Source organism: Lytechinus pictus, chromosome 18, assembly GCF_037042905.1.
Source record: "Lytechinus pictus isolate F3 Inbred chromosome 18, Lp3.0, whole genome shotgun sequence".
NCBI classification, from domain to species: domain Eukaryota; kingdom Metazoa; phylum Echinodermata; class Echinoidea; order Temnopleuroida; family Toxopneustidae; genus Lytechinus; species Lytechinus pictus.
The window spans coordinates 6,987,562-6,997,401 of NC_087262.1; positions in this window are offsets into that span (position 1 = coordinate 6,987,562).

Genomic DNA, 9,840 nt, shown 5'->3' on the forward strand with positions numbered 1-9,840 from the left:
TGCTTCCGGATTTGAATAGGATGGTAAATAGTCGAGGCAAAAGGGATTGTGAAACTCCTATACATGAATATTAATTGTGTAGAAGTATTAACTGTAGTCCCACATGTAGAGAATATTATATCCTTTTCTTATTATTTTGTTGAACATTAAACCTAGTATAGATACATGAGGTACAAATACATAAATACACTGTAAAAACTGGTGTTAAGTACCACACCTATGTTGCAAGAAAGTTTGAACTTAAAATTTAATGATATTAAAGAATTACAAGCAGAATGGGTGAATAAAGTAAATTGTATGAGAAGTATATGTATTTTTTAGAGTCATAACCTTAAAATGACCCTGAGGCAGCAGTCTGAGAAAAAAAGGCAAAATTGTCAATCACCTGTTTTTGCTGGAGCATTGTAAAGGAGTAGTTTCTAATTGATAGCTTTTCTGAAAAGTCTTAATAATTGATGAAGCAGAGTTGTAGCTGATTAATTACCAAGGTGATCCGTAAATAGCATATTGCGATGCTCTCCTTTCAATAGACAGAGGGAAGGGGTGAGAGATTGCAATTAGTAAGGGAGGGAGAGAGATGGAAGGAGGGTGATGGAGGGAGGGAGGGAGGGAGGAAGGGAGAGGAGAGGGAAAAGAGGGGAGAGGAGAGGAAAAAGGGGAGATGAGGAGGGGGAAGAGGAGAAAGGAGGAGGGGGAAGAGGGGAGAGGAGGGGGAAGAGGGGAGAGGAGGGGGGGGGGAGAGGAGGGGGGGGGGAAAGGAGGGGGGGGGGGGGGAAGGAGGGGGGGGGGAAGAAGGGGAGAGTGGAATTAGAGGAATTGAAGGGGAGAGACAGAGGGAGGGCAATGGAGGGAGGGAGGGGGAGAGAAGGGGATAGGAGAGACAGGGTGAGGGCAATGGAGATAGAGAGGGGGATGGGAGAGGGAAGGGGGAGCTCCACGAGAGAGTGAGGTGTGAGGAGGAGGGGGAGAACAAGGGTGGGAGAAAGGTAAAGAAGGTGAGTAGAGAAAAAGAGAGAAAGAGATGGAATGAGAGCAAGTAAGAAAGAGACTAGAATAAGAGCAAACAAAAAGGAAGAGAGGAAAAGGTGTAGTAAAGAAATCAACATCTAATGAGAATATTTTACAAAATGCATTTTGAAAGGAGTTTAATAGTTTTACAATAACAATTTAAATCAGTTGTGCGATTTTACTAGTCTTGGAAAAAATTAATATTTTTTTTCCAGGGCTACTTTTGAGCTCACCAGCTCAAATATCCCAATTTGTATCAAAGTTAACATTGGACCCAATATGAATTTCAGGGGCCCTATTTTTAGTTTTCGAGGGTTCTTTAGGGCATTTCGGGGGCGAATTCGATCCGAGCCCCCTTGTAATTTTTTCCCTGGTCTCTCTCTCTCTCTATTAATCTCTCTATTCTGTATTCTATTTAAATGTAAGTATTGATTTAATTTTGAATATTATGATGGCAGTGTACATGTACTGTATGCTTCACCAAAAAAAGGGAAAGATGACGGTTTTTCAAATTGAACATTTTTTCAAGCTGACCCAGTTGCAATGATGGTGACATTGCAGGCTGATAAATTGATTAAATGTTGTAGATGGTCGACCGAGTTTAAATTTATTGAAAGACTCCAATCAAATTGCATATCACGTGAATCGATGTATTCCATGGTAACAGGAAACCATCGATTCTAACACCTCCCTGCCTGCTGCATGAAAGCCAAAGCTCAAAGCAACGACATCATATCAGAGATTGAAAATTCATCGCTTCTAATATGATGTTACTCATAATGTCTTGTGCAGTGTGATTATGAAATCTCAAATTTTCTAAGGTCTCCAAAATAAAATCATGAAATTTTAAAAACTACTACATGTATATGCATTTCATCTTTTGTTTTTGCAAGACAATTCATGGTATGGTTGCAAGAATGCCTTTATCACTGCATAAATGTTGATGCAAGTTGTCTTTTTCACCACATATTCCCCCATTTTTTCTGATGCCCATGATCAATAAATTTGAGGATAAATTTGCATAATTCAAGCAGTTATTCAAGCAAATGAAGTAGAAGTATTGTATCGAATTATACAGATTTCTTTTAGTGAAGTCTTCTATTCATCCTCGCAGTACATGCACACATGTAAATGGAAACAATCCACAAAATAGCTTGAGCCTTTGTTCAGCGCTTTTCATTTCTGTCCAAGAAAAAAATATATGACCTGGAACTAAAACCCATGCTGTTGATCTGTTCAGAACTCTCTCCCGGCTTGTGCGATAGATGTTCCTGCAGTTGTGAATGAGTCGTTTTGGCATAGTAATCACCTAATTAATTAGAGAGAATCAAATGATATTGGCTGGAGAATGCGCAAGCTTCATAGAACTCAAGTTTGTCTTGAAATTGGACGCTTATACCCCTTTCATATTGCGCTTTTCACCGGCAAACTTCACCGGCGAAGTTCGCCAGCGAAGGGGAAAGTGTCCAGAATGAAAGGTAGAATGAAAAGGCCAGTATGAAAGCAAACCGGAGAACTTCTCCTCTTTAATGACGTCAGAGGTCAATTTTTTTTCTCTCCCGAAGTCCCCTGTACCGAGATTGCGCGCGATAGTTGCAAGCTCAGCTGAATGCTATGGCCAAGTAGATACCCTCAAACATTTTTTTTTTTTACTAACATTATTTATTAAAAAGCACTTTTACATGTATAAAATACGCTAAAATATAAAAACAAAGTGATATTGTTTGTTTTTCTCGTAATACTTCCAAAATATGTTTTAATTAATTTTTGTGTATACCTCTTTGTAATAGGTAATAAGAAATGTTTACAAATTTCTTTCGTTTGGTCTGCACGTGCCGAGCACTGACTAAATCAAGGGAATACTGACACTGTTTACTAGATCTAGCCGTCATCTTGACAACTTTACTATAAACAAGTAAGATCTCCACAATTAAAGGAATAAATAATAGTGGTGCCGCGGAAATGCCGAATGAGGCCAATCGCCCGTTGACTTTTGCCGGAGAAGAAATGTCAGTGCGAAAGGGTACATTTTTTTCTTCGCCGGGGAAGTGAGGAATGCGAGGCAGAGAAGTTTGCCGGCGAAGTTCGCCGGTTAAAAATGAAGAGGGCAGTATCAAAGGGGTATTAGTTTGTGGTATGCCATGGTGGCATTTTAGCAATGAAATGTAGCACTTAAGGTGTTCTTGCACAAATACAACACAATTATGATAAAAATTTACAAGTGAGAGCAACATTTATTCACTGTTTCTATTGAATATGTAGAATATGACCTTGCTCTTCAAACGAATTGATCCACGAGTGGGTCGTAAATAAGCAATAGAGTTGCAATCAATATTAGGGCCGTATAATATCAATAATTCAAGCAATATTGATTTTAAAATAATTGAATGATCCTTGGTCAAGGTTGGTTTAGTTTTATAACTATGGTTGCAATCAATAATCATTTTTTGCATTCGGCTTATGTTCCAGAAGTCTGTTACCTCGACCTGAGGGACATTTAACATGAAGCATAGTGATTGATTGCAGAGCTGATTTTTACGATTGATTATGGCCAATAATGAATGCAATCAATCGTAGGAATCATCCCGATGGTCAATTGCTATTAAAGCTTTATGTTACGGGGTCCAATATTTCATATTTTATTTTAATAGTTACTAGGGAGTTTTAGCACAGTGGTGCAGAATGAATCCTTCAACGCTGCAAATACATTAAAAATGCAAAGAACTATGAAGTTTTTGTTGAGGGTCTGTGAATTGGAACAGCGGTTTTGTCTTACGTTTCAGAGGTGACGAAAAATTGCAGATATGCTGTTTCTCCAGATTCACCGACGAAACTGCTGTTTCGATTCACCAACCCTTGACAAAGAACGAAGCGCAAGTGGGCCACCGCATTTTCTATTTCAGGTGACAACTTCTCAAGATTACCGTGTTTCCATTTCCTTGACTTATAAGGAATAATGGCTTTCACTTCAACACTTCCACTGCCATCATTAAATAGTATTGATATTGCCTTTCAAAATGTACAATAGCAATGGATATTGCATGCAAAGTGCCAGTAAGCTGTTTGATTGATATCTACAGTGTATCTGCCTCCATATGAAGGAAATATGTTTATGTATACAAGAAGAGATGTAGCCCACTTAAACTGCGCATTTTTAAAATGTCATCTTGCCGCTTTAATGGTGACTACGGCATCCTGGTTCCGTACCCCCCTCTCTCCGGGACAGATTTACGGCTCGCGAGTCATGTGCGATGCAGGCCAATTTAGGTCCCGGGCCTAATAGAATAAAAGCCGATACTTGTCATGGCAGATGAAACTAGAGCTGAAAAAACAGTGGCGGCTCTGTCGGTTGTTTGTTTGGATGAGTATATTGGCCTTATTTGGGACGATGCATGCAGTCATTGATCAGATGGGCTGACAGAAATCATGAAATATGAACCATGGATGTTTGAAGCAGGGACATGTGTAACATGAAATGTTCACTTTATTCTTTCCCCTTGGAAATGGTCAATTTCGATGAATGTTTTGAAGATTTCCTCGGGATCCATTTAAGCTGTGATCTAGTATTACTTTCGTCATATTTACTTGGTTCTGGTTATGTCCGACAGGTAAAATCATATCAAATCAAAATAGGTTTCTTGTATGGATGCCTTCTAATGAGTTGAAATATGTTTTCATCATCTTCAAAGTAATATTGATCTCAAACTTCCATTAAATAATCGAGTTGGTTTTGAATCAATCACAACTCTTTAAATGATCTACCCAGGACGTTGTTTCGCAAGACTTTTGTAGCCTTAAATCTGTACAAATTTCAATAGAGACAAGAGCTTGTAGTTTTATAAAAGTACAGAATGGCTTCTCTTTGTTTACAGTACAGTATGTAATTCTAAGTAAAATTTGCTGGTATATTTTGGCCTTGACATTTGAAAGTATCAGATTTGATAATGATTTTGGAGAGACCTTTAAAAAATAATACAGTGTGCTTTTGTATGATATACAGTGTCTCAAAGAATTATTATACAAGTACTATACTGTATACAACAATATACAAAATGAGAAGATGAACTTTGGTGGAATTTGTTAGGAATAGTTTGACTTTTGTTCATCCACTCTTTTTACAGTGTTTTTAATGTACAGTGTACAAATAATCCCTGTGTGGACTGTATGTATATTAGGCATTCTCAATAGTGGCATATATGTATGAACCTCACAGTGTAACAGGCCTTGTGAAGTGACACATGTAAGCCCAAATTACATTTTCCCATTTTTTTCATAAATTTTATTTAATTTGTGTTTTCTTTATTTATATTAATTGATAACAGAAGTTTTGGGGCAATTAATAGGCCCGATATTTGAGCAACAAAATTTTCTTCAGGGTAAACTTCCCCTTTATTGCTTCACCTCCAACATGAGAACATGAGTTGGACAGTTACATAGCACATATTTCCAATAACAAATGTGGAGCTTCAACAAAACCAATTGACAATGACTAATATATAACTGATAGGCTTTATATAGCATTGAAATGAACATTCTTTGGAAAATTTGGAATGAGTGTATACATGTAGATTTGTAGACACTGGTTTAGGTTACATGGGCATTCTGTTCAAAATATTTCTTTCACAGTTTGGGATATTTATAGTCTTCCAGGGCCCTGTTGCATAAAAAAGTTACTATTATGGTTAATCTTTGCCAACCAATGGTAACTACCATGGTAACGCTGATCACCAACCAATCAAAATCAAGGATTCCAGACAAGTTACAATTGTATGGCAAAAAATACCATTATGGTAACAGGGCCCGGAACAGGTTCTTCGATTTTTTTCTTCAAGATTTTGATTTAAAGGTGTTTCCAGAAAACAAGGATGTTCACATTGAATTGATGCCCTTTAGGGTTATCATATTTCTACGATATCTCTTGTAGTAGAAGTGTAAGGGAAAGCAGGGTGAGATCACTCAGCAAAGTTGCTGGTGGATTTTGTAATTCCATACCCTACTTAACATGTACTTTCATGTACTTTCCACAACTTCTTTCCACTTTGTAAACTCCTCAATTTGTTTATAGGCAAGAACCTTCAAATCAAACTTGGGTTGTAGCTGTACTTAGGAGACCTGCTTTGTGTTCTGAGGTCACATGGTAAAGGTCAAAGGTAATTTTGAGGTCAATATTAAAGTTTACATGTATGCAAGAGTCTTGCGACAAATGTTTTTCCATCCCTGTTATTTCACAATGAACTTTTGATACAATTCTGTTGCGTGCCCTTGCAAATCGCGATATTTCTGGTCATTTTCACAAGTGAGCGAGACACATTATCGTTTATGCCTTGTTTTGTGTTGGGACCCTTTAACATAAATCTTAGCAATTGATTATTTGCCTGATTTTTTACAATTGATCATGCACATTAATCAAATGTAATTAATTGTAGAAATAAGTCCCATTCATTGGTACTGTGTTATGTTATACAGGGCCCTTTTCTGTCGCAATGTAAATAGTGATGACTCCCCCTTGCCCCCATTCAAAAAAAAAAAAGAAAGAATCTTGAGCAAATTTAAAATAAAGTGGCCTAAATGCTGTTTGAAATTTCAAAAATGTTGTTTAACCCAGTCACTCTAACAATAAGTTGCTTAAACTTTAAAACAATCGCTAGAAAAACCAACTTGTTTAAAACTAAAAAAAAAGTTAAAACTAGTTGTTGAAGTTGACAGGCATGATACACAGTCTTATTTATGTTTCGCAGAAGAAATTTCTATGAATTGATCTAGATAGAGGTCTCTCTTTTGAGTAATTTATTTTCTTTAATTACCTTTAAAATGTAGATAGGAAAGTTACCTCATCATTTATAAATGCAGTGTGAATTATGATTGAAATGAGTCGGACATGTCTTGTTCCAAATGGTCGATTTTTCTTTGTAGAGGACTAATGTATGCGCTAAATTTACAATAATGCAAAATAAGATAAGTTGTAACTCTTCTTTACAAGCTTTTTTTATCTATTTTAGGGTATAAAAGCAAGTTTGTGGTGCATAAAAGCTGGTTTGTGGTGCTTGGATGCAGACCAATGGCTATATGGGTGAATGGATATGTAAAGAGGATTTGAGCTGAAGCCTGGGAACTTGCAAGATAGGCTTTGATTTTTTTTTTGTATTCGAGGTCACTGACATCAATGAGTGTGTACCGGTATGTAGAGGAATGTAGTGAACAGAATGATAGATTGGATGGACTGATGAATGCAAAGGTATTATGGTTGGATGAATATGTGGAAAGGAAGAAAGATAGATAGAGAGATATATAGATAGATAGATAGACAGACAGACAGACAGACAGACAGACAGACAGACAGACAGACAGATAGATAGATAGAAAGAAAGCTCAATAAGAAACGTTCTTGTTTTTTCTATGTATGGATAAAAATAATTCAGCTAATAAAAAGATTCTTGGTGTTATTCAATGATTGGATCAAGTTTTATTCTATAGATGGATCAAAAGATTAGTGTATTGGATAAGAAAATAGCAGCAAATAAGAGGGATAGAAAGTTTAATAAGATAATGTACAGTACAGTACATGAAGATGTATATTTTAGGTGAGTTTTAAAAGAGAATTATGTTTTTTGATAAAAAAGGGAGAGTGTGAGGGATGGAGTGAAAAAATGAAAAGCATTAGTTAAAAAAATGGATGGATAATTTTGTAAACCAGAATAAAACATTATTTGAAACAAGCACCTATTAAAGGAGTAAAAGGACAAAATCATGCAAGGGCAATTTCCTGTCATAAGGAGTAACACATTCGAGAGGAGAAAGGGGGGGGGGGAGGGAGTAATCACAGCTTGCTTGTATTCAAAAGGACATTACATTCATGTAAAAGTATGTGCGCTATGCCCTTGTGACACTGAAACAAGCACATGATGAAAGTGCATTGAGTCAATTTTGGAACCAAAGAAAGGGGAGAGAGAGCAAGAGATAAGAGCCCATATGCTCAGAGCAATAAGGTGTCAAATCCTTGTCAATGTAATTATGTGCTGTGCTGATTTAAGACAAAATAAAACAAGCACAATCTACAGAATGGTATATATCAGTTTAACTGCGAACCCAACGGAAGTAGGGAGGGGTAAGCTAGAAAATAGTCAGAAGAAAAACTTAGAGTCAGAAGGGTGCTTAGTTTAGTTAAAGGTAGATAGGTCTTTCTTGCGTTCAGCTGAAGAGGAGAGATAGTGAGCATGAGAGGCTAGGTGCGAGTCAACATACAAGCATTGACATTTGACTGTGCTAATGTCTCAAGTGTCATGTAACAGTGCTGCCTACTAGTGCTGTGTAATGAGAGTGACTGGGAAACATGAATGCCAGGTGCAGAGAGTACATCGCCAAGCTGTGGCCCAATGAAAGTGCATGGAGACACAATTAGCCTTTCATTATGATTAGTTCTGTGTGTATTTCACTGTGCCTCATTAGGCCCAACAAATTAATTTTGTAAAATGAATTGTTTCTAATTTGTTCATGACATGCATTTATCAATAGCTAGTTTTGAGGCTGCATGTACAGTATTTTGGAGGGACATGTACCTTGTGAGCACATCGCTATAAAGCTGTAACCCATTGAAAGTGCATGAAGAAACAAAGCGCATAAGCCCCCCCCCCCCAAACACAATGAATCAACATTGAATTGTGTATACCTGTATAATTGTTACCTTACAGGTAACATATTTCAGGAAAAATGCATAAATGCCTTGTGAGCACATCGCTAAGCTGTAAGCCATTGAAAGTGCATAAAGAAACAAATCCCATAAGCCCCCCCAACACAATGAATAAGAATTGTACCTGTTTAATGATTACCTTACAGGTAACATATCAGGAAAAATGCATGATAATATTATCCCATCTGGCGCCAGACTGATACATGAATTTAAACCCACACTTTTATTTCTATAGAGGCCATTTCGGATAAAGACACCCACTCACTTATTCAAGACCACTTACTGTGAACACTTGCCAGAATACTATGTCACTACAGTTGAGTGATTGCCCTTTTGGTGCTCAGGAGGGGGGATAATTTGCCCCCTGGTGTCTATTAGGAACATCAATGATTTCACAGATGGGGTAGGGTGTGATTTACACATTAGTTACAAGGCTCCATTGAAAGCTGGGTCCCTGTTACCTAAAGCCTCACGATTGATTATGGGGCAGCTGGGGCTAATATCTACGATTGATTGCATTGATTATTGCGTATAATCAATTGTAAGAATCTGCTCCACGATCATTTGCTAAGCTTTATGTTACTGGGAGAACTCTATTCGGATGTTCTTCAAGGCTGCATTCAGTCACCTCTGTTTTTTTCCTTCAAAACACATTTTTTTCAGAGATGTTTGGTTTATTTTTCTCCGTGTCTCATTTGCATTCAGGTATTTTTCATTGGTCGCAAAATGAATCTCTTTCAGAATGCTAACATGAATTGCTGAGAAAGATAGATTTGGAAGATGATTATGCCATCTACTGTATGCCATTTATAAGCACTTGAAGGCTTTAGAGATCGCAATCATGATTCTACAATGCGAGCATTTGGTCTGCTTTTGGTTGAGAAATGCATTGCACACACTCCAAGATGACCTTCATGTATACTTCCTGGGTCAAACTACACTGTGGTGCTCCTAAAAATATGAATGGGCTTGATGAAAGGAAAATGCTTACGGGTGTCCCATAGTTGTGATCCATGTTGTGCCCGTAGCTTAAGAAACTAGTCTGAACACATCCATGTCTCTTTAACACGTTTCTTCATAGACTAGTGTGATCCAGGAATTAGAGTCTTTTCACATCTACCAAAGATATCAAAATCAAACTGATT